Source organism: Artibeus jamaicensis, unplaced genomic scaffold (assembly GCF_021234435.1).
Source record: "Artibeus jamaicensis isolate MK-2021 breed Jamaican fruit bat unplaced genomic scaffold, CSHL_Jam_final contig_797, whole genome shotgun sequence".
NCBI classification, from domain to species: Eukaryota; Metazoa; Chordata; class Mammalia; order Chiroptera; family Phyllostomidae; genus Artibeus; species Artibeus jamaicensis.
The window spans coordinates 27,161,920-27,189,813 of record NW_026521977.1 but is presented as its reverse complement, the minus strand read 5'-3'; the positions used below and the strand labels follow the sequence as shown (position 1 = coordinate 27,189,813).

Below are 27,894 nucleotides of genomic sequence, written 5' to 3'. Positions count from 1 at the left end.
CCTTCTCCTCCTCATAGAGATGAGAAATCAGGCTCAGGAGAGGCTAGATAACAAGGGCGCAAACTCAGCCTCGCTTGGGACTGCACCCTCCCTCCCTCCCTCCCAGGGACCTGGGCAAAGTCAGCCTCAGTGGCGGGGACCATGCCTGTCAACAGGGGCCTGAAACTCACTCCCCCTCCACACCTTTCTCTTACCGATCATAACCCCATTTCCTGTTCAGACTAGCAGGAAGCAAGGTTCCCTGCTTCCTTTTAAAACTCCCAACTAGATTCTTCTTTGCCCTCTGATTCCTGAGGCTGGTCCAGCAGCAGCCCATAAAGAGGTCTTGATTTAAAAAATAAGAAGTCGGCCCTCTCCTGGGCTTTCATCTTCCTCTCCTCTGTTGTCATCTCGAGCCATTTCATGACGCTCAGCCTGTGACTCACACATCTGCGTGGATCCAGTCCTCCCCCACCACACACAGCCCACAGCAGCGGCGCTGCCGCCTTTGCTCCCTAGCAGTCTCCGCCTGTGCCAACCCCTGCCTGGAGCTCCGCATCCCAGACTCCTGGGTTAATCAGGCTGATTGGTTTTAATCAGTTCCCTGCTGCCAGCAAGTCACCGAGCCGCAGAGTGGGGTGCGCAGGGGAGGGAGCCTGATTCAGCAGGCAGGCGGGGACTTGCTGTGCGTGACTCGCAAAATGATGACCTTCTCTGAGCCTCAGCCCCTCATGTGTTCATATACGCAGGAGGGAGAATGTAATTCTAAAATAATGGAGGTGTTCCTCCATAAGGTTTTCTTGGAGCACCTACTACACGTGCTAGACCATGTTTTGGGCCGTGGGATGTACTCCGAGGGCCCAGCTTCTGAACAGAAAGGAAGCGCCTCCCTCTGGGCACTTACATTCTTTGGGGAGAGACCGAAGCTGCAGACCAGCAGGCCCCCTATGAAGACCACTAGCCCCTGGGAGGGGTTGCAGGTACTGTTGTCTCTTTGAGTCTTGACCCCAGGGCTGAAGAAATAAATGTGGGTGTTATTGGCCTATACATGGTATTTAATGACCGGGATGGTGTCGCATAGCACTTTAGACTTAATGATAATTGCTATCATTGAGTCCTATTTCATGCCAGGCATTCGATTGCCATTCTTATTTTATTCAGTTCTGAAAACAACTCTGAGCGTACCCCCGTTTTACAGCGGAGGAAAGTCAGGCTCAGAGAAGTGAGGTGTCTTGTTCAAGGTCACACGGCATGTGATCCAGGCCTGGATTTCAAAGGCCACACCCCCTCAGTGGCCCTAGCAAAGCTGCCGTGGGTGCATTCAGACAGGAGCAGGCTGACCAGTTCATTTGGGCTTGGCTGCAGAGGGCCTCGGATGCCAGCCACAGAGTTCAAGTCCATGCAGAGGCAACAAAGTGAGAGCCTCAGCCAGGCACTGAGACCACCTAGCTAACTTCCCTGGACTACTCTTCCTCCTGAGACCTAAATCCCACGGACTTTCAGCCCTCTCAGCATCCCATCTCCTGGGGGTCTGCCAGGCAGAGCTGTGACCCACCTTTCTGGAGAGGCCTGGAAGTTGGTGTCAGCTTCTCTGGAAGTAAGCTGGGGGAGCACAAAGCATCCGGGTGTCCCCTCCAGCCCCAGAGACATCCCTCCCCCAGGACAGTCAGACTTCTTTCTTCCTCTCTCAGTGTTCTGGGCTGCTGACAGCTGTCCATGCTCCCACTTCCTGTCCTGCGCTGAAGACTCGTGGGCCCTCCGAGCAGACAAGGCCCCTGAAATCATCTGGAACGAGGCCCTCACTCCCTCACAGGTAGAAGCCTGAGGACAAAGAGGTGAGTCTGGGCTGGAATACCGGTCTCCTGCCTCTGTTTCATGAGATCACGCAGTCCAGAAACCCTTCTCTTCTTTTCCTGGAGTCAGAACTGACAGGGGTGGTCAGAGTGTGCTTCCCTGGCCAGCAGCCTCAGGGCCGAAATGCTATCCCTGGGCCTGGGCCCCAGCAACCTGCGCTTTCCCAAACCCTCCAAGTGGTTCTGGAGCCTCCAAAATCTGAGAAGCATGGGCTCTGGGCTGGCCTCCCCAGTTCATTCCTTCAGGTCTCGCAGTCCTTGTTCTTCACTGGATTTGCTCAGTCATTATCCTAAATACAGACACAATCACAACACTTGCTGCCCCAAACCCTTTGGTAGTCCCCGGAATCGGACAGTTTGGGCCACCACTTCAAATTCTCTTGGTCTTGCCTCCCATGTCAGCCATAGCTGTGATGCGTAGCCCTGGGCAAGTTTGTGTGTGGTTCGCTGGTTTTCAGTGCAGGTTTTGACCAGCTTCAGGAGCAGGAGCGCCCCGAGCCTGCCTGGGTCCCTCCTGATCGTTCCCGGCCTGTGCCGTCTGTAGCCCAGAAGCGCAGGAGGAGTTGCTGCCCCACAGAGCCACCGTGGCCAATGGGAGATGGAGCCTGTGCGTAAATGTTTCCCGCTCTCTTCCTGCTTGGAGTGCTGTGGCAGCCCCAAAGGCAGGCGCAGCTTTGCTCGGGACCCACTCCCCACACCCACTCCTGGTCCCTGGATCACGCTCTTCATCTAAGTGCTCGCCCTTCGGGCTTTGCTGTGGGCTCTGCTCTCTGCACACCCTGGGCTCAGACATGCCCCATTACCTGTTCACATCCGGCTGACGGATGTCCAGTTCATGCAGGGCTAGAATCTAGGATGGAAGTCATACACTGAGCCAGACAAACTGCCCTCCTCACGGCACTAATAACCGACCACGCACTGTGGTTTTGGGGAAGGCCAGGCCCCCTCTTTGAGGCCTCCCCGTCCCGTAGTGGTGTGGCCGTGGTGATGTGAAATCAGACCCGAAAGGGACAGAGGGCCAAGCTTTCTGCAAGAGGAGAGATCCCCTACCATGTCCTCCTTTTCTCAAGCTTGATCTCTCCTCCAGCATCAGCTGGGCTCCCCTTTCCTCCCCTGCAATCCCTGGGTCCCTGGGACCTCTGCAGAATGATACAACTGTTGTGGCCACATGCCGAGCGCTCACTGTGGCCAGCTCTGTGTGTACTGGTTGTCAGAGTGGACTCCCTGGGTTTGGGTCCTGGCCCTGCCACCTGCCACCTGCATGAATTTGGACAAGAAACAACCAATCTGTGCCCCAGTGTCAGCATTTGTGAAATGAGGACAAGAATACTTCCCTTGTGGAGCTGTTAAAGAAGCAATTTAACCTACATAAAGTGTACAGCACTATGAGGGGTACCCAGTTAATGCGGTTTACATGTAGCTGTTATATTCAAGTTGTTATTCTCACCACCATCCTGTGATCGAAGCACTACCATCCAAAGATTCCGTTGGAAACTGAGGTTCAGAGAGGTTAAGTGAATTGTCCAAGATCACACAGCTGGTCAGAGGTGAAGCTGGTACTTACACCAGTCCGACCCACAGCCCTCGGCACGAAGGGACTGTAGTTCCTGGTGCTCCGGGGCTGAGTTGCATGGCTACACCTTTCCTCCACCTTGAAGGAAGGCCTGCCTGGGCCCTGCTTGAGCCCCCATCTGTGGATGGGCTTGGATCATGTGATGGAGGGAGAACATCCGGGGGACTTTTAGGGGCCTTGGGTACAGACCGGCCTCCATCCCCCCAAACCTTGCTCTCTTTCTCTTGAATCCACTCACCCTTTCCCCAGCATTCGCTGCGGCCAAGCGGCGATGTATGGGCTGCTGGCATCGGAGAAGGAATTGGTACATAACCTTGTTTTGAAAGCGTCATCTCAAAGCAAGGTCATGCTCTTGGAGCCCTACTGGGGTTAAACAAAGGACAGCTTTGTGGTTAAACACACCTGGAAAATGCCAGGTTAAATCAAGTGGAAAGGCCTTTTTGTCCTGGGACTTCTGAGAACCTTTAACACGTCCTTGGGAATGTGGCTCTTCAAAGAGGAGGGAAGCAGGCACGTTTCCTGGGCAGATTACCCAGGGTGCCCCCCTCCTGAGGACAGCCCTTCAGACTGACTGACTGTACTTTGCGTATAGCTGCTGCAGTGTTTGGAGCACTTCTCCCCTCTTACAGACGGACAGATTGCCTTAGACAGATGGGGGCTTCCCTCCTGCCTGGGAAGTCTGTTCCCTGCTCTTGGAAGAAGCCATGAATCACTCATCCTGTGCTTTGGGTGCCAGCTCTGGGGTGCGGGAAAGATTGTGCTCTGCGAGAAGGTGCGCAGCTTCCTGGCTTAGGAAGTGAACGCCCCCTTGGAGGGCGGAGCCCACAGTGGCTAAGGTTACCTATTACAACCATGTCAGTCACCCAAATTGAGATTTCTCCATACTAGTTAGTTAAAAGCTGCTTCTCTGAGCCCTCGTGGCCTCCTACCCCTACTGCTGACCTAGCCACCCTAGCCCCTCGCATGGGACCCTCTGGGGCAGCCAAGAGGTTAATGCTTGGCACAGCCTCCAGCAGGCCTGGGTCTGATTCCAGCTGGTCACAGCCCTGCCATACTAGGTGATAAATCATTTGAATATCATTCTGGGTATCAACCATGAGTGCCCATCAGATGCTCTGACACCTGAAGAGGTGAGCAGATGAAGAACATGGGGCCAACGGTACACTAGAGAAGATAGAGCACAGGCTTGAGAGGCAGATCTTTCCAGCTCTTTCCCTGCCGTTTCTCTGCCGTGGGCCCTGGAGAGGTTACCCTGCCCCCTAATTCCCAGCATCGTCACCGGCAGGCAGGGGGGTACTCGGGTCAGCTGAGGGCCTGTTTCTTCCTCACGGCACCCAGGGCAGGATGCTGGTAGGGGGAAGGTGCCCAGAGTGAGGCTCCTCCTAAGCACCCCTTGCCCAGAACGGCCTGCTTATTAAGGGAGCTGTTCCACATCCACAGCTAATTACCCTCTAACTGCCTGCTCCCCGCTGGGCCCCTCCTGCTTTCTGCCTCCTGCCTGGGCAGGAGCTGGTGTCTAATTGGAAGTCACTGTGCCAACCTGGCAGGACTCCACTCCTGCTGGGGCAGGCAGTCTGGGTGCAAGACTGGCCTCGCCTGGCTCCTGAGGGCCACTTCCAGCTGAGGGACAGCAAAGGCGAGTCTGGCTTCGGCTGACTTACTGAGCCAGGGAGAGTGGGACAAGAAGGGTGTCCGCTGGGCTCGCGGTGTTAGAGGCTCTGCATCGGTTTATTTTTCTGTAAAAGCAATCTAGAGTAGTGGCGAAGGGTGCACAGATGGAGCCCAGCAGACCTGCTTGGAATCCTGACTCTCTGATGACCAGCCCATGGCTTTAAAAGCCTCGTCTGATCCTCCCTGTTCCCACTTGAAGAAAGTTAGTGCTGGTGGGGGGCGGCCATGAGAAAAAGACCCAGAGAACTTAGCACAGAGCCCAGCCCGAAGCCGTGGTTACAGCCACACACTCCTAACTCCGTCCTACCTCCCTGCGTCAAAGCCCCCCCCCCTTGCACGCACTGTATCTCATTTAATGCTCACAACCGAAGGAGGTTAGTTGATTTTTTAACAGGAAGAGAAACTGCGATCCAGAGAGATAAAGTGACTTGTTCAAGATGCAAGCAGTAAGCGGAAGAGGTCTAACCCTGCTGTTCTGTCTGCATCTCCTCCTGACATTCATTCATAAATACACATTTATTAGACACCTAGTACATGCCCCACTTGATTCTGGCAAGGACTGACCTCGAGACTTTTGGTCGCCTTCATGGCTGTGGCAAACACTGTAGCTCCTTTGCCTACCCCCTTTTTCCTGTACGCCTCTGCTGTGGAGGTGAGAGAGATACATACACAATTTCTAAGCCTCTTAGAGCTAGAGATGTATCTGACCATCTGCTGGGGGGAGTCAGGGCGATCAGTAGTGGGAGGTGGGTTGGTCATTAGAGGAAACCTTTGAATACTTCTAAAGACTTACAACTCCACTCATACAGAGAGCAACTTCTACTCTCTTCCTTCCATAGATACAGACGTGAGTTCTGGAGCTGCAGCAGCCATATTGTGACCGTGAGATCTCCCATGTAAAGAGGAAAGCCAGTAAGCTAAGGGTGTCCAAGCAGACTGATTGGAATCCTGGCTTCCCGACAGCATTGTGGAGGCCTGAACTGCCGCCCCAGTCACCCCTCCCCATTGCTGTGGGGGCCAAATTTAGGCCAGTGATTCTCAAACTGTGGTGCCCGCTCAAACAGCAGCATTGGGACCATAAAGAAACTTGCTTAAAAAGCAAAATTTTAGCCCTCCTTGACCATGAACACCTGCAAAACCCCAAACTCTAAGACATCAGGGTTTTAATAGATCTTTCTCAGTGATTCTGATCACACTGAAGTTTAGGAGCCCCTGGGCACTTGTTTATTCACATCTGAGTGCAGGTCTCACTGAAACCACCTCTCTGAGCTTTCTCTGCCTAGAATGCCCAATCTCCCCTTTCTTTCTTAGTCTTTTAAGTTAAATGCATTCATTTTAATCATAGAAACCCAGAATGGCAGAAAAGTCAGCTGTTGCAATTTGGCAAGGTGGATGGTTGTAATTTTAGATTTGATCTCAGCCATCTTGGAGGGCTAGATATAGACAGGCCTAAAACTGCACAATTGTCCCATTTTTTAAAAATTTCTGCTTCCAGATAGAACACTCAGAACTGGTGTTCGCCTCCTGCCCTTTCCCATTATACCAGAGGGAGCGGTCAGCCTGCTCCAGTCCCCTCACTCAGTGGCCGCAGTTCCCGGGGGGGGGGGGGGCTCCGCCCAGTAGGGCTGCACTCTGAGCCTGTGCTCATTCACCACCAGCGGCTTTGATGTCAGGGCCGATGTTTTAGTTCAACTTTGCTGAGTGACAAACCACTCCAAACCTTGGTAGCTTGGAATCACAACAATGTATCTTTCCCTGATTCTGAAGTTGACTGAGCAGTTCTCTCTGTCTTGTCCGTATTCAGCTGGCAGGCCAGCCGGGGCTGGGCCCCGATAGGATGGCTGTGGCGCTGAGCCCTTCCTCCCCACGTGGCTTTCAGGCCGGACTCCTTCACAGCACAATGGGCGCAGGGCAGAGTTTCAAGAGGGCAAAGTCAGAAGCCGACGGGAAAGGCTTCTCAAGGCCTCAGCGCCAAAACTCACGTGCCCTCACTTCTGCCAGTTTCTATGTTGGAAGCAAGACACAGGCCAGCCCAGATTCAAGGTGTAGGTGAAAGAAACACCCAATCCTGGGGGGAATTTTGATGAGTTTGAGTCAAACTGACGACAATTATGAGAAAGAAAAATCTCAATGGATTGAGGAAATGCTCTGGAGAAAGGCAGTCTCACGGTTTATTTTATACACTAGACTCAAAGGAGGGGGCACAGGGTGGGTCACGGGAAATCCACGGGCGATGGGGGAACACTGGGATTTCCCCCTAGATTGGTAGCAAGGAAAATCCATCGGGGGTGGGGAAAACTCTGGAACTGGATAAAAAGTTTAATGGAGACACACATACTTTTACACTGGCGGGTACAACATAGTTAATAATTAACATTTACAGCACACAGAGAAGGTATTTGGGGAATGAGCTACAGTGAGGGGTTCTGTGGTCTCATAGTCTAGAAAACAAGATTACTCCGACATGCCAAAAGTCTGTTATCTCAGATGCAAAAAGACAATAGGCAGCCTCAGTTAAGGTAAAGATTGACTTTTGTCAAAGAAGCTACAGGCCTAGGATGTGACTACCCACCATGGTCCGCTTTTAGTAAGGAATTTGTATGTTCAGACCGTCCAGTGCGGTTGCTTTGGTCTCTGAGTCCGTAGATCCTGCAGCGCTGGCCTCCCCTGAGCTTGGCAGGTTTGCTGCGTGGCTCCTTTCCAGCCACAGTGGGGATGGAAAAGCAGTCTCCGCCTTCGGCTGAGACTCGAGTAGTAATGTTGCAGAGAGAGGGACGTCCCAGCGGGGGAGGAATGTGTGGCCGTGAGGCAGTTCACAGCAGCATCCTCCTTGCCTCCATTTGGCTTCCATCCCACACATGGCTTCGTGTTTCCTCTGAGAAACTTGTTATTCCAAGTCCATTCGCGGTTCCTAGTTTTCTGTGAATCAGAGATTACTTAGCTGCAAGGAAGACAAAGCACTCAAACCAGATCAAGTAAGGTCGGGGAGGGTACAGATACCATGGAGGCAGAATGGCATCGGGCCTCATGGAACCTGGGGCTGCGAGGGACCAGCACCGCATCTTTCTCCCGTTTACTTCCTCTCTCTCCTGTGTGGTGCGTCTTCTGTGCTTCTCTCTTCGTCTCCCTCTCTCTCCATTTTTCCCCTACTTATTCTGTGTCCTTGTGGCTTCTTTCCTCCCCTATAATTATGGTCCAAGATACATAAGCGAGAGTCTGTTGGTCTGGGGTAAAGAGAGGAATTGCAGGAGAGAACCTTGCCAGTTTTGACCTGCTGTGGTGTCCGAACTGGCCCTAGCTCCTCAGTCCCTTACAGACCCAGAAGCTACCACTCATTAACCAGAGAGTTCACATCTCTAAGTTCATATTTTTATTAAAGAAAAATGGGTTCCTGCGTGGCTGGTGTAGCTCAGTGGATTGAGTATGCACTTAGAACCAAAGGGTTGCCAGTTCAATTCTCAGTCAGGGCATGTGCCTGGGTTTCGGGCCAGGTCCCCAGTGGGGGCCACGTGAGAGGCAACCACACATTGATGTTTCTCTCCCTCTCTTTCTCCTTCTCTTCTCCTCTCTCTAAAAAAAATAAATGCAATCTTTTAAAAAAAGAAGAAAAATGGGTTCCTAACCTCTCAGTGGGCTGGCTCCCCCGGATTAGCTGTCCGTCCCTTAGCTCCCCTTGTCCAGAAAGACTTGACATAGAAATGGCTTCTCAGCTGCACCTGTGTCACTGGGCGGTGGCTGTGGCGTCTTCCGGGGACAGTCAGCTGCTGGAATTCAGCCATGACTCACCCTGGGATGTCAGGACCAGCGAGCACCCTCTGATGTGTCTCCTGGAGACCAAGGTAAGGGGACACCAGGAGACAGCGTCTTGCTGGTCCACACACCCACCCCCCCCACTCGGACCTTTTCTCCCAGGCCTCCTCAGGAATTGCTGTTTTTCTCCCAGAGGGCGAGGCGTGTCTGGTTTTCGTTGGTGAGGTGCTCTCCATCCAGCACCGAGCAAGGGTTTGTGCGCTGCTCCTCCCTTTTTCTAATGCTTGACCATCTCTGAGCTTCCGGTTCTCCCTCAGCTGAAGGAGTGTGGGCCCCTTCATCGAACACTGGGGGAGGGGCAAAGGCAGCAAATGTCAATGCTTAACATAGTTTATGGTACTAGAAATCCTTAAAAATTATGGCTGACTCACCATAATGGTAATGATAATAATTAATAGCATATAGCATCAACAAAGAAGCTCTCTCGGTCTGTGTGTTTTGAAGGGACAAAGCTTTAGCTGCTTACAGAGCACCAGGACCCCTTAACCCTGGGGACACAAAAGTGGCATCAGGGTGGGGTGCCACTCAGTCAAGTGACACCTTGGGTCTCCTTGATGCCTTGTGTGCGTGTGAGTGTGTGTGTGCGTGTGAGTGTGTGTGTGCAGCAGGCCTCTATGGACCTGCAGCTCCCAACATTCCAGCTCTTCACTCGGTCATGGCCCAGGGTGGTGGTGGGGGGTATTTCCTTCAGCAGATTAGAGCGATGTCTCTGGAGCAGGGTCCGAGGGCCTTTCCACTTCCTCCCAAACTTGGCTAGGTTCCCAGGAGGTCCAGGGCCCAGCACCCAGGTTAAGTGCTGGGACATTCTGTGTGATTTCTGGGGACAGAGGTCCCATCGATGGATTTTGCAGACAGGTCTTCTCTTTTCTCAGCCTTCTGCTTGGTGGTCACAGCCTGCTTGAAGCACCCCCGTTGGAACATGGGGTCAGGGCTGGGTCAGGCAAAATGCAAATTTGTGATTCACATGCCAGACAGCAGCCAAGACTGGAGATCCAGGCATCTGTGTGCATGTGGGGGTGGAGGCTGGCCCCTTGCTTGCTGGCTTTGGAAATCTGGTGACTCATATGACAGCTGTTGGCCATCCTGCCTCTGAGATCTAAATGAGATTGTCTTCATGGCCTTAGTCTCAACACCCAGTGACATTCAAAGCCTCCTCCTATACTTCCTCTAATTCCCAGCAGGAGCGGGGCGCAGCGGGAATGGGGCGCAGCGGGAGCGGGGCGCAGCGGGAGCGGGAGGTGCTCGCCTCGTGGAGGTGCTGCCTCTGAGCTGTGCCTCACTGACCTTGACATGAAATCTGCCTGAAATCTAGAACAGCAACAACAAATATTTACAGAAAGCATTCATGAGTCAGGATTTCCTACTGGAAATTTGTTTGGAAAATCTAGGAATGGGCCTCTTCTCAGGATGCACAGCCTCATTCGTTTCCCTGCTGCTTCTTGCCTTTGCTAGCGATGCAGTGTAGTTGGCACATGCTGCCCTTTGGAGCCAGGCTGCCTGGGTCCATGTCCCAGCTCTGCCCGTTTCCTCGCTGTGCATCCCTGGGCATCTTCCCTTGCCTTTGGCTGCCCCCATAAAATTGGGTTACTACTACCACCTGTCCCAGTGGTTGTCCTGAGGCCGGGACAAATTAAAAGGGATAATGATGGTAACATACAACAGGTCCTCTGATTACATCTTTTCGTTTAAGGCTAATGAGGTGCCTTAGGGACTTAATTTTGTTTACATCAATTAGCCTATGGTAACAATTGGTTTCATTACATGTCCTTTTGAGAATGTTAAGTGAGGACTTACCGATCTCGGGGCAACGCCTAGCTCATACAAAGTGCGGTGGGGACTGCTGACTATAATCCCTTTGCTTGAAAGCTGGGACTTATCGTACTTTTCTCAAAGGCTGGTCATGAGGACATTATATGGGTGGTGGTAACTGGTTTTAGGGGGTGCATCCTGCTGTTAGTGTGACCACGGCAGTGGGTCCTGCCCCACGGCCACCCTTGGTTTCTACCAGTTTTCCAAGCCTGGTCCCCAGTCTTCCCCACAGTCCTGTGAGCTCCTCAGTCTTCATCTTTGGCAGGGACTCCTGCTACCCCCAGCAGCATTTCTCCTTCTTCTGCACTAGGGGCACCACCAGCGGCTGCTCAGAACACAACTATACTGCCCAGCATCCCTCGCTCCAGGCGTGGCCGTTGAGCAGGCTCCAGACAATGGAGTGTGAGCCGACTGCTGTGTGCATCTTTCTGGGGGTCCCCTGAAGGCACCCTTCCCCCATTCCCCTTCCTGCTAACTTGAATGTATAGATGCCAGTGAGCCTTCCTGGACCACATGCTGGCAGCCTGAAAAATTCATGGAGCAGAATCCCCGTACCATTTCAGCTACTTACTAAAAAAGAAAGTTCTACCCATCTTATTTAAGCCATTGTTATTTCTGGTCTTCCTTTCTAGTAGCCGCAGGCCTTATATAGTGCTGGTACTTCTCACAGATTTTCTCAGCTGTTTCAGCTAGCCAGGGAGGGTTCCTTTGTCTAGTCTTTTGTTCTTTTCTGTTCTTTTTTTTTGCTTTTCTCTTTCTCCCTCTTTCTTTTCTTTCTGCTCTTTTTTGTAATCGGAACCTTGATTTCTGTGATGTGCTGAGCACAAAGTGTGCGCATTCCTTAGTGGGGATGAGATATTGGTAAATATTCGCTATTGTTCTATTATTCTCCATCATCCCGCACGCCCCCTGTTCCGGGTGCCCTGGGACCCGCAGGGCAGCCCCTCCCTCACTCTGAGGCTTTGGCAGTCCCTACCTTCCTCCCCGCACTTGTCAAAATATTTTTCCCCAAACAATGTTATATTTCCTCCTATGAGGAGCTCTGGTGCCAGCTGTTAGGTTAATAAAAATTCTTTTGCTCCGATAGGGTTGCTTTGTTTTGCCTGTGAGTCTGGTGTTCAGCATTTCTGTTCCTTTGATTTCTAACTGGAACACAAAATCCGAGGGACCTGGGCTTATGGCCTGTGGAGAGAGGCCTGCTGGGTCAAGGTCAGCAGACCCAGAGCCGGACCACAGTGCTGAGTGGCAACTGGAGAGCGGCAGATCCGAAAGGGCCCTGAGAGGCCCCTCGGGAAAAGCGAGGCCATTGCTGGGTGTTACATAGTGAGCCAGAGGCCACGCCAGGAGTTCTGCTTCCTGGTCAGTGGTGCTGCTGCTGGACCAGAGAATCACCCAGGTTCTTTTGTGGGTGTGCGTGAGGGACACAGAAACATCAGATTTGGGTCATCTTCTCCCCGGACTCGCAAGCTCATGGAATCTCTCCCAGAATTCAGATGTTCCCCAAAGTCAATGCCATGTGGTAGAGAGTGATTCTGACTTAGAGGGCTGTGGGCATTAAGGAGGGAGGGCTACTTGTCTCAGAAAGGGACCACAGGGAGGCTTCCTGGAGGAGGGGGCATTCCAGTTGGTCCTGGAAGGACAGGGAGGTTAGGACATGAAGGCTTTCCAGTGGTAGGTAACTTTTGTACTGGGTTGGCGAGCGTGACAGAAATGGCCCTGTCTCCAGGAGCTTATGGTCTAGAAGAGAGACAGTGAGTGAGCATAATCATACAAGTCAGTATCTAATTATAATCACAAAGGATGCTGAGAAGATCAGGAGACCATCCAGTAGTTCCTGACCCGGTTGGGATCAGGGAGGGGTCTTTGAAGAGCTTTCATTTTATCTGAGAGCTAGAAGGTAAGCAGGAGTTATTGTATCAGAGATGGGCAGAGCTTTAAGCAATTGAGCTGCCTGGCCAGGGCTCTCCCTTCTCTTAAATCCCCAAATTGTGTGGGCGTCTCCTCTGCTGGTAATACACAGGCTTTGTAGTCGGGGTGACCGTGGTTGGTTTGCATTTGGATCCACCACTAGTAGTTGTTTCCTAGGGGGAAAAAAAGTAGCTCTTTGAGCCTCAGTTTCCTCATCCATATAATGGACATATGTGCTGTCCTCTTGTGTTGCTGTGGACAGTTAATGCAGGTGAGGTACCTGGCACAAGTCTGGCACATGGTCCTCTAAGTGGTATTTGCTGTGGTCATTTGCATTGGTGGTTCTGGATTAAGCATTTGAAAACTTGCCTCATCTCCCTACCACAGTGGCTCTCAAACTTGACTATGCATTAGTCACCTAGAGGGCTTGTTGAGAGATGGCCGAGCCCCCCAGAGCGTCTGATTTACTGGGTCGGGGCTGGGACTACAGATGCACATTTCTAGCAAGGTTCCAGGGGATGCTACAGCTGCCGCTGCCGCTGCTGCTGCCGAGGGATCAGGAACCATGCTTTGCTTGACTGCAAAGCTGCTATGTGATGGACCCAGAGTTGATCTTGGGAAGCAGACTTGAAAGAAGAACTTCTCAGCAGATAAGTCTGGGCTGGGTAACAGCACCTTTGTGGAAGATTTCACAAAAGAATTAATACTTGAGCTGAGTATTGAAGGCCCAGGAGGAATTTGCAAGGCGAGCTAGACAAAGAGCTTCCCCAGCAAAGGGAACAGCTGGTGCGAAGGCAAGGACCCAGGAGAAAATATGGCCCATTAAAACACAGAGCCCATCTTTCCTAACTCCTATGACATCTTTAGAGGGCACATGGAACAATGGGGCACTCAGCCGGCTGTTATTTGCGCATTTGCAGATTTCTTTGAAGGGCTGAAATAATGAACAGCTCACCCTGGAAGGTGTGAGAGGGTCCGAGCCCACGAGAGACAGCTGGGGCTTTGGAATGAAAAGGCTGCCTTAAACCCTCCAGACAGGCCGGCTTTGATGCTTCCCACACAGCTGTGATATCACGCACACAGAATAGTACAGAGACTCATAAAATAAGGTCTTTAATCCCCAGTCCTGCCCCTCCCGTGGACTATTTTCACATCCTCAGGAGCGGCTCAAACGCTGGCATTTCCAGGGTGTGCTTGGTGGGAGCAGTAGGGCAGACTAGGTAAAATGAGGTCTGAACTCGAAACCCCAGGTTGCAGGTGAACTCAAGGACTCAACTCTGCTCTGGGGAAGCCTCCCCTCCACTGGCCCCTGGCCCCTTCTCCTCTCCAGAGTCCATCTCGCCTGTTGCCTGGCTGCTCTCTGCTTGGCTGTTTACGTCGCACCTCGGAGAACACAGTTAGTCACTCCTTGAAATACCAGTGACACATTAATGGAGGGTCAGCGGTGACGCACGCAGCAGGTTCCAGGCGTTTGAAGGTGCCTGTGTTGAGCTCGGGGCCCCCCGGGGGCTGCTGGGGCCCTGCACCTCCCTGGGGGCTGCAGGCTGGATGCCAGCAAATGCTGCCACCTGCATCCCCGTCCTGTGTTAGCTCAGCCCCTACCATGTGGGAGGCTAATCGCTGTAGGACGAGGCTGTGGCTCTGTCTGCTCTGTCCAGCGACCGCTCAATCAGGCGCCTGCTGTGCAGGGTGCCTGTGCGAGGGCCTTTCCCACACATTGTCCTGACGTGAGGTAGGCACCAGTGCACCTGTGTTACGGAGGAGAAAAGTGAGTTTCCAGCAGCTTAACTCAGCAAGGCAGCCGAGGGCAGTATGCTGTGTGGGTTAAGAGGGCAGGCTCTGGAGCCAGCCTCTCTGAGTTCAAGTCTCAGCTCTGCGCTAACCTGCTGTGTGACCTTGGGCGAGTTACTTTACTCTCTGTGCAACTGTGTCCTCCTCTGCGAAATGAAGGTTTCTTTGAAGGTCATGTAAGCTAAGTTATGCCAAGCACTTAGGACAATGCCTGCCACGTTTGTGACAGTTATATTGCTATTATTAAATTAACTTGTCGGGTGACCCATACTGGCTTGCTGCCCCTAAGGCTGATTTCTGGGACGGAAGGGAATGAAGAGATGAAGGATCACAAATGTGTCTGCCCGCAGGACTCCAGGGTCAGACTCTCATGGGTCTGAACCCTGCTGCGTGACCTTGGTCAAGTCTCCTGACTCTCTGGGCCATAGTTTCCTCATCTTTAAAATGCTGTGTTATAGCTGGTTTGAGGACTAAAGAGCATAATGACAGCTTGGTGTCAGGGTCAGGAGCCAGGCTCTGGAACTGCACTGCTTGGGTCAAGTTCACAGTTATACCATTTTCCAGCTGCAGGCTTTGGGTAAGTTACTTTTTCTCTGTGCCTCAGTTTCCTCATGTGTAACATGGGAGTGGCAGTAGTTCCCACATTATTAGGGGGATGAAATGCACTGTCCCACACAGAGCCCTTTGAGCAGTACTGTGAGCAACCTAAACTGGGCACAGGTGTGTGCTGAGCTCATCACGCCCACAGGCCGCTGTAGGCCTAGAAGGTAGTAGGTGCTCAATAAACAACAGCAATGTGGAGAGATGGTGAGGAGGCTACAAAATGCAGCCTTTCCTCTTTCTAACTGGGAAGTCTCCCAGCCACGAATCCTCACTCAGTCCAGACTGCACATCAGACCAAGGTGGGGACTTTTTTAAGGACACCAGCACTCAGGACCCACACCCCCAAGATTCTTACCTAATTGGTCTACATAGGGCTTGGCATTGAATGATTTATTTAAAAAGCTCCCAGGCAATTCTAACAAGCAGCCAGGACTGAGAAGCACTGAGTTAGAAGGTAACTGAGGAGAACACTTGGAGGGGATATTTTAACTAAGTATATCAGGGCAGGCTTCTCTGAGGAGGTGACATGTGAGCTGAGGTCTGAATGGCGCCAGGCACAGACATGGTGGGGAATGTTTCAGAGAAGAGAGCAGATGCAAAGGCCCTGAGGCAGGCATGAGCTTGGTGTGTTGGAAGAAGAGAAGGAAGGCCAGGGCGGCAGAGAAAAGTCCATGTGAGCTGAGGACCAAGCCCAAGATGGCAAGTAGGAGAACTGAGTCCCCCTCCAGACAGAGGGACTGAGTTTAGCCCCTGGACTAGGTTGGGCGCATCCACCACTCCTGTCCACAGCTGAAAATCTGTCGACTTAGGCCTCAAACCCCTAGGAGACTTTTCTCCCCACAATCGGCCCAAGAAGAAGCCTTTTTGACAGAAAGGTAGGGAGTCATTATAGGGTCCAGAGCGGGAGGAAGGTAAGAGAGGCTGGGCTGAGTGCCCCCTGGGGTCCATCACAAAGGCCACTTGAGCTGGCAGGCACTCTGGTAGCAAGAGGCAGCAAGGCTGCCAGGAAAATGCCAGCCTCCCGTGAAGGCTTAATTCATCTGCCCGTCACTGCCTGGTAATAACTTGGTGGGGAGCAGGTGTGTCTGTTTTCCGGCACAATTATCTGGGAGTGGGGGGCAGGGGCCTCAGCGGGTGTGTCTGCAGCATCGTGTGTGCACTGGCAGTAAGGAGCATCTGCGTGGAAGTGCAAGTGTGTCTGTCTCCTGTAGGATTGCACGTGTGTGTGTCACATCCTCATACGTGAGTGTGTTGCTGGGTGGCATGTCTGTGTGTCCCTCTCCTGTCTGTCTGTGTGTCTCTGTGTTGCAGTGCCTCTGGGTTTCTGTCTTACTCATATCAGAGCACTTTACGTCTGAACCTAACTTCGCCATGGCTGGTTGTTGTGGGTCTGCGTGTGCGCATGTGCGCGCGCACACACACACACACACACACACACACACACTGGCCTAAGTGAAGGGTACTGCCTGGTTCTCAAACCTTGGCCTCCCACAGCCGTCTAGCCCCTCCTCTGTGGCCCATTTCCTCAGCAGCTGAACAGGGCCGCAGGCCTCGACCCGGGAGCCATGCAAACACTCATTGCTGTGCTCAGTCTCCTGAGAATACGTCTCAGGCCAGCTCCTCTGTCCAGGGCCGTGGACTGGTCACTGCCACATCACATCAACATTCGTGCTTCGTACTGTAGGGCCAGATGGGGCCCAGCTGCATCCTGGGCCTGGCTCTGACGTGGGCTGGACCGCGAGGCCTGGCCTGGGGCCACCTGAGCCCCTGTGCGTTGTCTGTGTGTGTGAGTGTGTGCGCCACAGGAAGAGTCCCCTTGTCTGCACAGGAAGCCCCCTGACAGGCAGGGTTCAGGGAGAGGTGCAGAGGAAGAGGAAGTGACTCCCCTCCGTGGGGGCTTAGGAGGCATTATCAGCCCAGGGCCAGTACCAGAGAGTGTGAGACCTTGGCGAGCCTCTCAAGTCATCAACAGGAAGGGGGATAGGTTTCCATAGAAACACTTCACAGCTTCGGTCTGGACCCTTACTCCTCAGCCACTTGTCCAGCATGAACTGGCGTTGGCTCTGGGTCAGGCCTTGAAGCTGAGTTGATATCAATCTCACCAACAGTAACCATACAGCAGCCCCACCTACTCACACCACACACACACTTCTTCACCTTGCTCCTCTCACTACCTTGCAGACCCCCTGGCCTCCCTGCAGGCCCTCTGGCTTCCTAAGCCTCACCGACCTTGACCCCCTTCTCAGGGCCTTCGCATGTGCTGGTGCCTGTTGCTAGAACATCCTTTCTCCCTGTGTGTTGGTGGTTGGTCCCTTCTCATCAGCTAGGTCTCGCCTAGAGGTGGCCTCCCCAGAGAGGCCTGCCCCGGTTCCCTCCACATCACACCTCCGCCACATGCGGCTTCAGAGCTCGTACGACCCTCTGCCATTGTCTCATTTTTGTATGTGTTCATTCTGTGTTCCCCTACGTGAACAGACACTCTGTGGGAGCCCTTGTCTGTCTTATTCATCCCTGTGATTCTAAAATCAGTGCCACAGGTAGTAGGTGTTTAATAAATATTTATTGGCAGTTAATAAATTTATTGAACATTTGGTATGTTCCAGGCACCAGGTATTATTATTTCATTTCAACCTCACAATAACCCATAGCAACCCATCATATGCAATTAGCATCTCCATCTTATTGATGAAAAACAAAGTTCAGAGAGGTTGAGAAACCTGCCTATGGTCACTCAGCTAGTAAGTGGGAGAATTAGGATTTTTGTCCAGGTCTATTTGATACTGCTGCATGCTCTTAACACTGCTCTGTTGTGATCAGGAAAGCAGGAAGAGTAAGAAAAGTCTGGCCAAGGACACAGACAGACTCACAGGTTATCTATCAGTTATCTATTGCTGTGAAACAAGCCACCCCAAAAGTCAGTAGCTTCAAACAGCCAGTGCTGATTGTTCACAATTTAGGGTTTTGTAGCGGGGAAGTTTCACCTCTGCTCCACGTGGTGTTGGCTGAACTGTGTTCGGGCAAGAGTAAAGGTCAGATGGAAGGTGGGTCGAGAGCTGGCCGGTCCCAGAGGGCCTCTTTCCGTGGCCAGTAATTGGCTGGGGCAGTCGGCCTCAGTTTGCCTCTGCATGGCCTCTCCAGTGGATGAGCTCGGGCTTCTTCCTGCATCAGCTAGGCTCCAAGACAGCAGGAGCAGAAGCTACAAGTCCTCTTAAGAAATCATCTTCATGAAATCCAAATTCCTAAATTGTTTGGGTGAGGAAATTGAGGCTCAGAAAGGGACACAGTGAGTGACAATGGGGGGCTATGCTCCTAGTCTGGCACCCCTCCCTGAGCCAGAAATCATCGAGCCAAAAATCCCTCCCATCGAGGAGGGACCTCATGGGGCCACTATCCATGGGCACCTCAGGAACTGTCCTCTGGGCCCCACAATTCCCCTGGGGGGTCTGGAAAGAAGAAGGAGTTAGTTCCATGACCTCTACAGCTGTCTTGGTAGTTAGGGCAACTATAACAAAAAACTACAGATGGGGATGCTTGCAGACAACAGAAACTCATTTCTCGCAGTTCTGGGGGCCAGACATGCAAGGTTAGGGTGCCAGTGGGGTTGGGTTACCACGGAGCCAACTTCTGGGGTGCAGACTGCTGACTTCCGCTGTGCCCTCAGCGTGGCCAAAGGGCCGGGCAGCTCTTCGGGGCCCCTTCTCTAGGAAGGCTAATCCCATTCCTAGGTCTCCGCCCACAGGACCCCAGCCCCTCCCAAAGGTTTCGATTCCTAATAACCTCACCTTATGTTTTCAACATCACAGATTTGGGGGGGAACCAACATTTAATCTATAGCAAAGCCTCAAGCTTACTCAGCCAAAGACCAGACTAGAGCTAATCTCCAAGGCTGACCTTGTCCTCTCAGTCATTCCAGGAGTCAAGGTCCTGGAACCCAAACCCCACTGTAGCTCTGCGTCCGTCCTCCCTTCCACCCCCACTCTGTAGAAGGACTCCTTCAGGTCCCTCGACTGGACGATGATGGTGCCGTCAGCTGGGAGCACACGCTCAGTGTGCTCAACGGGCCTCGTCAGCTGACCATTCTCACATCTGACATCTCTCATGGTTGTGCTTATTGTCACCTTCCCCACCAGAATGCCGGCCTATTGAAGGCACAGGCTGATTTCGTCTGCAGCTGCAACTTCAGTCTTGGACTCTGCCCGGCATGTGGTGGACGCTCAGCAGAGATCTGTTCAAGCGAACTCGGTGTGGTGTCAGAGACTAGAAGCGATTTCAGTCTTGATGGAGCCGCACTTTAAACCCACGCCAACAGGGTTCCCATTCTGGCGTGGCCCCTGACCTGCTGTGTGATCTTGGACAAGCTGCCTAGCATCTCCGGGGCACGGCTCTGCACACATGTGCTGGGGCACCATGCTCAGGGCCTGATTCCCAAGCTTCATGCCAAATATCCACATTCAGGTGAAGAAAACGAGGATCAAGGTGCCAGGCTCCTGCCCAATGCCACACATTGATTTGGGGCCAGGCTACTCTAATGTTTAAATGCAGATCGGTCTGATTCCAAATCTGTATCTCTGCCTCCTGACCCCTATTTCTGCATCTGTCCCCCGAGGGTCGGAGGAGAAAGTTCAGCAGGCGGGTGCTGCTCAGGCCCTTGGCCCTCAGGTGCCCCCCACCCTCCCACCACCCACAGCTGTGGAACCGCAGCCTTCCGGGAGAATGCCAGCTGAATGGGACGGCCACCGTTTCCGGACACGTTCTGGCCACATGATTAAGACTCATTTTTCAGCAGCGACTGGCAGGTATTTGTTCCCTTTTAAGAGGACAATGTCAGCGGCATGTTTATGGTTTAATTTTTGTTTTCTCCACTGCAACTCCCCACAAAACTACTGGAGAACACTTCAGTCTGCATGCTGCCTCTTCTCCAAGTGACCTCACTGGCCTTTCACGGAGGCTCAGGCACAGCCACCTCTTCCATCAGCCCGTCTAGCACCCCTCACCACCCACCCCTGTCCTCTTGAAGCTGGGCTACAGGCCCTGCATGTCCGTCCCTGGGACGCCCAAGCCCCTGGGCCCACCACCCCAGACCTGGGCAGAGGTGACCAGGAGTGTCTTCCCTCTAAAAGGGGTGGCTTTGGGGACAGCATATTCGCCCGTTGTAACCGTTACTCATTGTTGTTTACATAACTTTTTAATTTGAAATCAGACTCACAAAACGTTGCAATATTACAAGTATTTTGTTGCAAAAAGTACAGCATTGAGAGTTCCCATGCTGTACCCAGGTTCCCCTAGTGATAATATGTAAAGAAACCAAAGCGCACTGTCAAAGTCAGGGAACCAACGTAGGCACAACGCGTCAGCAGATATACGGGCCTCACGCAGATTGCACCAGTTTTTGCACGCTGGCCAGCTGCATTGCTTTCAACCTCCCAGTTTAACAGTTGCCCCAGCCCCTAGTTTGGAGTCAGTGGAGTTCGGAGGTTAGTGAAGACAAGCTACAGTTCCCGGTCCTGCTCCCCTCCTCTTCCTCTTCTCCAGAAACAGCCTCTTTCAGTTCCTTCTGCCGACCATCTGTGCTTAGCCCCTGCAGCTACAGAACGTGCTCGCATTGTTCTGTGTTTTCAGTGGCAGGCCTTGCCCACTGCTTCCCTGCTAGAGGAGAGGCTGTTTTAAACCTCTGCCCTTCCCTCCCTGACCCACGCTCCCATCCTTCGCATTGTCCCCCAAAGAGCCATAATTTGGAGAGACTGGTGCTCAGTGTTACAACTATTTTGAGTTCTTCATTTGCTTAGTTTTCTGTGCACTGATCTCTAATTTTTTTTAATTCAAACTCTTTGCCAATTTTCAAAGTTTTTTTGGGACTTTCATTCGCATTCAACTTTCCAACAATCTCATCAGTTTGAAGGAGTGTTCTCTCCTGGAACCCTCTGGCATTTCCAAACGGAACTTGGCCTCTGCAGCTGGTGTCCTGGGATCTCCCTCCCCCATCAGCCTAAGGACCCCTTTGCCTCTCTTCCTGCTTCCTGGACCCTCGTCTTCCTGTTTCTTGGTTCACCCCTTCGTGCTTCAGAAGTTTCCTGCGAAAGAGGAGGCAGGAGGTAAGTTACTCAAGACCTTGCGTGTCTAGGATATCTTCATATTTTTGGCTTGACGTAGAATAAAATTGACAAGAATTTTTTTTTCAGAATCTTAAAGGCATTGCTCCTTTGTCTTCTAGCTTCCTGAGTTTCTGTTGAGACGTTTAAAGCCAAGCTGATTCCATGTTTACTTCTCTGCAAGTTTGTCGACTTTTCTGTGCAGCCAACATCCTGAAGTTTCCCACTGACCTTTCCCGATGGAAAATGGCTCTGTGCGCTGTGCTAATCACTTCTGGGCTTGAGAGTCATGGCCTGCCTTTCGGGGTCATTTTCCTCAACTATTTCATTGATATTTTCTCCCCATCATTTTCTTTCTCTTCTTTTTTTTTTTGGCTAAGATTTTATTAATTTATTTTTAGAAAGAGAGGAAGGGAGGGAGAAGGAGAGAGAAACATTATTTTGTTGTCTACCATGCACGTCCCATCAGGGACCATAGCCACAACCCAGGTATGTGCCCTGACTGGGAATTGAACCAGTGACCTTTTGCTTTGCAGGACAATACCCAACCAACTAAGCCATACCAGTCAGGGCTTCTTTCTCTTTCTAGAGCTCCTAAGATTTAAGTATTAAAGCGCCTGTGCCAGTCCTGTAATTTTCTTATCATTTATCTCCTCTTTTCAATGATATATTTCACTATATATTCTTGAGAAGTGTCCTCCACTTCATCTCCCAAGTCTTTGGTGGAGTTTTATACTTTTGCTCTCATATTTTTTTCCGAGAGCTCTTCTTGTCCTCTGTGTTCCTTTTTTAATGGCATCATGTTCTTTTTTCCTGGATGCATTATTTCTGTTATCTCTCTTTGGATCTGAGGTTTTTATTTTTATTATGTTTCTACATCTTTAGGATTTTTCTCTGTGCATATTGTCTCTCCCAATCCCATGGTAAATGCAGCCCGCAGGAGCTCTCGCTGCCCCTCCCCCCACTCCGCCAGACATTGCTAATCAATCACGACACTCCTCTCCACTGAACCTAGAGAAGAATCTCCCACCTTGGCACTTCAGCTATTCGGACAGAATCATTCTTGGTTGAAGACAAGGTGAGGCGTAGAAGTAGGGCCGTCCCATGCACTTTAGGAGTTTAGCAGAGTCTCTAAATGCTGCTAAAAGCCCTTATTCCAGTCCTGACAGCCAAAAATGTCTCCTGGGGGACATTTTTGCTCCTGGTTGAGAACCACGGGCCCAGATTCAGCCCCAGCATCCTTGTCAACACAGCGTTCCAACAGCGACTGTCGACCTCAGCCAGCCCAGGGAACGAGACCTGTTTGGCCAGCACAGCTGGCCATTTCATATAGTTCCAAAGCCTAGTACGTTAACAATCTAATTCAGCAATTCTATGACCCAACCTCAGAGCCTTCTGTCTGAGGGGGGCAGCAGACCCAAGCGGCCACTTCCTGAGAAGAGACAGAGATCAGCATTGGGTTGAGGGCTTCAGCCCTACTATGTTAAGTCTTGCATTGACAGCCAGAGACTTGGTCCCCTGGGGCTCCCAGAACCACCCAAATGTATCAGGGTTGGGGAAGAGCTGTTCTTTGTCTGGTCTGCAGAGTATGGAGAGAAGATGTGCTGGCAACCAGATGTCATCAGGGTCCCGACAGCTCCTGACCTTGGTTGCTGCACAGGGCCTGGGTCCCAGCTGGTAGTCAGAATAGCCTCAGGGTGATCATGCCTGTCCACACGCAGGTCCTGGGCCCCAACCCGGGTCTTCTCAGTCGCCATCTTGGAGGCAGGGGCTGGAATCTGCCTCATTAACCAGCTCTCTGGGTGAAAACTAGTGACATGGGTAAAACACAATACACATTGACTGTTATTCAAGTCCTGGTCAGGCTTCTTGGTGATACACCACCCAAATAGCTAAGAATGACTAAGAATGACTAATAGGCCAAGCAGCAGGCTCAACTTGACCATGCATTAGCTTAGTTAATCAATCACTCTATGGCCAGTTTTATGTTTAACATGTTTTAGATGGGAAACAAAGATTTGGGGGGTTGTGTTATTCAAGATCGCACAGCTTGGAGGTAGGTAAACCTGGGACTTGTTCCGAGTGGTCTGTTGCCACATTCTTTGCAATTAATTACACTAGATTCTAAACAGCTGAGCACAGGCTCTGGCTGCAGGGGATGACCAACACACAGTCACGTCCTGTGTCGGCAAAGGGTTGTTTTGTTATTGCCAGTCCTAGGAAGCAAGGATCATTAGCCCCACTGCATGAAAGAAACCGAGGCTCAGAGAGCCTGGGCAACTGTTTCTAGAAAGTGGTAGAGTCAGGACTTGGGTCCAAATCTGGGTGACGTCCAAGACTCGCTCCTCGGGCTTCCTGTGTTCAGCCCCTCGCCTGCCTGCCCTTGGGGGCGGGTATGATCCATAAGCAGGTTCTCACAAATAGGCAGGTGAGTTTGACCTTTAGTTCTGCCCCTTTGGGGATGTTCTAATGCCCTGCCCAGGACTTTGTCCATATCATCTCCCCCTCGACCTAGATAGCCAAAGATACTCCGTGGCGTGGGAGTGTGTGATTTCAGCAAATAGGGTAAACTTTAGGGTAGAAAGTTTAGGGTGGATTTTTCAATTTCTCATCAATTCACTCATCCAACAAATTTCTGTAAGTGCCAACCATGGGACAGGACTGAGGAAGCAACAGTGAATTAAATAACAAAGTGTACCTCCCACTGGGATGAGACAAACTCTAAATGGAATACTACATATATAATTCAAAGTAAGTTGGGTTAAAGGGACAGGAGGCAGCAGAGAGGGGATAAGGATGGCCTCTCCTGGGAGGTGACAATTGATGGGATGACCTACAGGAAGCCAGGGAGTGAGCTGCCAGGATATCCGGGTGGAGGCACCTCAGACGAGGCAGGCAAGGAAGTGTGTGAGAGAGGGTGGGGGTGCCCTTGCAACCTGCTGGGCTGGGGGGAATGGGTCATTCCTGTGGAAATCGTCCTGGCCGAGTTCACTCCAAGTCTCTAAGACAATAAGGGGAAAAGGAAGACGCCAGCTCTGGCCAGACCAAAATTAGGTCGCAGCTGAGCTTTCTGCAAGGAGAGCAAAGAGACTTCCTTCCCTGGCGGCCCTGAGCACTTCTGGAGGGGAGTGAGCCAGGGCCTCCCTGCTCACCCCCGAAGCACAGGGTACTGGGGGACCTTTCAGACATCGCATGGGAACTGAGGCCCCGTTATGTGGTAGGTATTCTATCAGGGGGTTGTACACACTGCCTCGTGGCCACCTGGGGGTAGGAAGTACTGATTGCATTTTACATCCCAGGAAACTAAAATTAACCTTGTCAGTGGAAGGTGGCAGGAAAATAGCGTGAGCCCAAATCTGTGCATGTTCTCACAATTACATGATGCCAAGAAGACCAAGAGCTTTAGAAGCAATTACCCAGACCGAAAGGTGAGAAGAGCAGAACATCCTGAGCCCTCGCTGTTTGTTCACTGCGTAGATGGGTGAATGCGGAGGCGGATGGATGGTGGATGGAAGATGAAGGGATGGAAGGTGGAGGAGTGGATGGACCATGAGACACAAATAAGCAAACAGGCCCTTTTCTATAACTTTTGTGCCTATGTTTTCAAAAAAATGTATGTCCCTTTTTGAGTCTCAGGGTCTCCATCTAAAAAATGAAACAGCTGAACTTGACCAGGTATTTTCGGACTTTTGTTTTAGTAGTGAAATCCTGTCTTCAGAGCTACCTAGTGGGGAAGTGAGGCATGAGGAAAGAGTTGTTCTGCATGGGCTGGGGAAGGAGGTGGGCAGGGCACAAGAAGCTCTGCTCCTGGGCCCACCCTCTGTTCTGTAGGAGCTCCAGAGAGGCCTCTGCAGGGCCAAGGAAGGCCTTGCACAAAGGTGATCCCGAGCCTTCTGGTTTCAGAAATAAGCACAGACGTATTGGCAAGAGGTGGCAGAGGAATGTGACGTCTTGGCCAGATCCCTAGCCTTTCCTGCCCACATCAGATACCACTGCCCCGTGGGTGGGCAAGGACCTGCCTGGTAGAAACTAGCCCAGGGGAACACAGTGTCCTCTGCTTGTAGCTTCCCTGAGGATGCGCAGGTGGGAGAATCGGGAGTTACTTGCAACGCTGCCACGTTCTCACCCAGCTCAGGGCGCCACAGAGAGATGCAAGTAACTGACCAACCTCTGCCACCTCCCGCGTCCCATGTCCCGTTTGAGGGTGAGAGCTGGTCCCCGTGGCCAGCCTCAATCACTGGATGAGGGGCTTCTGTGGGCTCCCCCAGAAGGTGGGACTAGCCAGACCAGGCAGGATGTTCATCTGATTGGTCTGGGGATGCAGAGCCCACCAGGTTGAGAAATGCTGGAGCCGCTGTGGCTGGGTGGGGACCATCCTGCGTGCAGGCGCCGGGAGACGGCACCCTCGGAGGGAACTCGGTCCCAGGAAATTGGAGGAGTCCACGCGGACAGGACTCCCACAGAGTTCTCGGGAGAGGAGTATCCTAGTTCCCCTGTCGTACAACATTCTGCTCAAAGAACAGCACTGAATGTTCAGGTCCATGGAGCCGGCAAGACCTGGGCTTGAGTCCAACTCTGCGCTCCACTGGTCAGATGGCGTTTAGCAAGTTACCTGCCCTGTCAGAGCCTGGGGGCAGAGAGGGGAATGCCTGGGGCTGTCTGTCCGTGTTGTACTCCCTGTGCTTTGGGTGGGGTCCCACAGCTTAGCGTGACTGACCGGGCCTCAGTCTACAGCCGGCCTCACTGGGCATCACTCCCCTCTTTCTCCCTCCCTACACTTGCATTCTCAAGGTTTCCTCCCTGTCTCTGCAGGGGGTGTATTTTCTTTCTTCCTTCTAAAGAACACTAGGTGCTGAAACTAATGAACTCCAAACATCCATGGGTAGGGTAACATGTTTGTTTACTGTGCTCACAGCAGCACAAAGTGGGAGTTCCTGCCCGGACTTGGACTTGGGGATCCGGCCTCCTTCTGCCCTGTGGCTCTGCCATCACCTTCCGAGTCCGCGTCCAGATGGCAGAAGGAGACATGGGGAGACACACCTGCTTCTTAAAAGCCTTAGCCCAGGAACAACACATAAACCTCCACTCATGTTCTACCGGCGAGACATCATCACAAGCCCAGGCCAACAGGGGAGGGCAGGCCACAAGAGGTAGTCCCTTTCAGTGACAAATCTACACCGTGGAAGGGGAAAGTGAATTTTGAGTGACAACCAGCCATCTCTACTATATCTGGCTGTTTCCCCTCACCCTCCAGGCATCAAGTTAAATGTTGCTTCCTCCTGGAAGCCTGCCTTGAGTCTCCAGGCATGGGGATTAGATGCCCATTCTGTGTTCATCCAGCATCCCCACCCTTCCCTGTATCACATTATAGTGTGTCCTCGCTTGGGTCTAGAAATGGAACAGAAGCACCCTGAGGTCACGTTCTGTGCTTACCTGTGAACTCTGAGGGGCCAGCCTGATGCCTGGGACATAGTGGGCACCATATATTATCGGATGGATGGATGGATGGATGGATGGATGGATGGATGGATGGATGGGTGGATGGGTGGATGGGTGGATGGATGGATGGGTGGATGGGTGGATGGATGGGTGGATGGGTGGATGGGTGGATGGATGGGTGGATGGATGGTGGATGGGTGGATGGATGGGTGGATGGATGGGTGGATGGGTGGGTGGATGGATGGCAGAGTTCCCCACACAAGCTTCCCCATGCCTCGCTGCCTCCTCCCTCTCTGAAAGCTTTCTGCGTATTCTCATGACAGTGCTGTGAAAAGTACTGTGGAAAAGCCACCTGCCCGGGCAGAAGGCCGCTTCCCCTTCTGCTCCATGGTCCCTGGCAGCCCCAGGTGGGACAACCACCCTGGGTCTCAGCCCGAAACCCGCTGCAGCCCCCCGGGCCAGCTCCCTTCCACCAACCCTAGCGCACCTGCTTGCTTCGCTCCTTCCGCGGGGAAGGCCCGATGAACCCCGCCAAACAAACACCCCTTCTCCTCTGTCCTTATCCTCCACACTCGCAAGAACTCGCAAAACTGCTACATGAACTACATGGCAGCTGTTATAGTAAAAGAAATGTGTTTTAATAGGAATTCAAAGCTTAAACCAAAACCCTGCTAGTGGAAGTTTGTAAAACCTGGATTCTACCCTTGACTCCGTGTGGCCTTGGGCAAGTCACTTCACAATTTCAAGTCTTATTTTTTAATTCAGAAAGTGGGAATCATGAGAATGAGTTTTATGTTGCATAGAAATGAGGAGTCCAGGAAGTTATGAATAAGAATATTCTTTGACCTAGAAACTGCCACCAAGGTGTTCGTGTTGATGTTTTTGAGGGGACTGATAAATGTCTCCGTCCTTCCTGCTCTGAGCTCCGAACCAAGTGAGAAATACGACAAAAGTGTTATTATTCGCGATACAGCTGCTGATGGAAAGCCTTGCTCGTCTCCCTGGGACCTGGCGCCTCGTGGAGTCGGGCAGGAGCTCCGTGCCGCACCTCGTACTGGGCGGCCTGGGCTACGGTTCCAGGGCTGAGATGGAGGGAAGGGTGTGACTCGAGATCTCAGCTGGTGGCGGAGCTGACAAGGTTTGCTCGTGGATGGATGTGGGTGGGGAGGGGAAGGAGAGAAACCCAGGTGGCTCCCACCTCTGTAGCCTGGGGACTTTGGGGGATGTGGTACCATTCACAGAAGTGGGAAAGTGGGGGTTGGGGCAGGTTACCTAGAAGGGGGCAAACCAATTCAAACTGAGTGAAACCCCCACCTGCCTTGACAGGTCACAGAGGGACACTGGCCCTGACTGGATGACCCCTTCCCTG

General features: G+C 52.2%; 1 long non-coding RNA gene across 2 annotated transcripts; it reads left to right on the top strand.

The window, feature by feature from the left end:
* Positions 1-1,295: 1,295 nt before the first annotated feature.
* On the top strand, positions 1,296-25,263 carry LOC119064462 (uncharacterized). Of its 2 annotated transcripts, none has more exons than XR_008392965.1 (4): positions 1,296-1,576; positions 1,671-1,814; positions 19,128-21,089; positions 21,209-25,263. It is a non-coding gene; the product is annotated as an uncharacterized LOC119064462 (long non-coding RNA). The 2 variants fall into 2 exon arrangements; XR_005085403.2 differs by having other exon boundaries at positions 1,297-1,576; positions 20,890-21,089.
* Positions 25,264-27,894: the final 2,631 nt, after the last annotated feature.